Raw genomic sequence first — 1,150 nt, forward strand, 5'->3', positions numbered from 1 at the left:
AGAAGCACGAAGCCCTGGAATCGACTGGCGAGGCAAGGCAATCGTTGCCAGCCGCCCTGCGCAGTCCGACAGAGCATTGGTGAGTCATGTTCCCACCTCTGTCAGGACCCGGGGCGCCCGCGAGGGCTGCCAGGGTACCAAAGCATCCGGCAGATGCTTTGGGAGTCGTCGACGTATATGACGACTCCGAGGATGTTTTGATGGTGGCCGCGCCCAGAAGAGGCGCCGGCCAAGTGGGTAACTTAGGTCCACAGGCGGGTAACTTAGTTCCGCAGACAGCTGCAGCTGTCATGAACACTGAGAACAGCGTGTTCAGAGTGGGTAACAGAGTTCCACTCACGGTCGCCCAGACCATAACTGAAGAGGAAGACGTCGGATACGCTTCCTGTGTGGGTAACACAGTGCCACACGCGGTCGCCCAGACCTTAACTGAAGAGGAAGGCGTTGAACACGCTTCCTGTGTGGGTACAACAGTACCACACGAGGCCACGAGTGCCTCGGATGTCGTAGCGACGACATCCCTAGACGTGGGCAGCAAAGCTCCCCGTCACAGAAGCCGTCGGCAAAGACGCCGCCGCCGCCTCAAGTCGGATCCGAACTTCGTTCCGATCGACGTCGCTTCAAGCGACTCGGAGTCCAGGGCCCGGGCTCCTCCGACAAGGCCGGTGGAAGAGTGCTATCACATCTTCGATAGCGAGACGGGTTTACCCGTCAAGGCATCTGGTGTCCACTTGGAACAGTTGCCAGAGGTTGCAGAGATACTGAACCTCGAGGAAATGACGGCTGAGTCTTTCCTGGCCAACCTCAAGGCTGGAGAGATCGCTGAGATGGTACTCATGAGACCTGAGACCACTCAGGAGGAGCTGAACTCCTCCTCTGTCTTGGACGAGAACGTCCTGGAAGACATGAACAAGCAGCGTCAGGCGCGCTTGGGTTCTGAGATTCTCAAGAACCCCAAGGATCCGGTGTATCCTTTGGTGACGGAGTATGCGGACGTGGTGAATAAACACCCACCGACCCAACTCCCACCGGATCGAGGCGTACGGCACGAGATTGATCTCGTGCCCGGCACAAAGTATTGTGTCACGAGGCAATGGCCTCTCCCGCAGCGAACAGTGCGAGGTCATTGATGCCTTCTTCGCCGCGAAAG

Source organism: Phytophthora infestans, genomic scaffold (assembly GCF_000142945.1).
Source record: "Phytophthora infestans T30-4 supercont1.46 genomic scaffold, whole genome shotgun sequence".
Classification (NCBI taxonomy): Eukaryota; Oomycota; class Peronosporomycetes; order Peronosporales; family Peronosporaceae; genus Phytophthora; species Phytophthora infestans.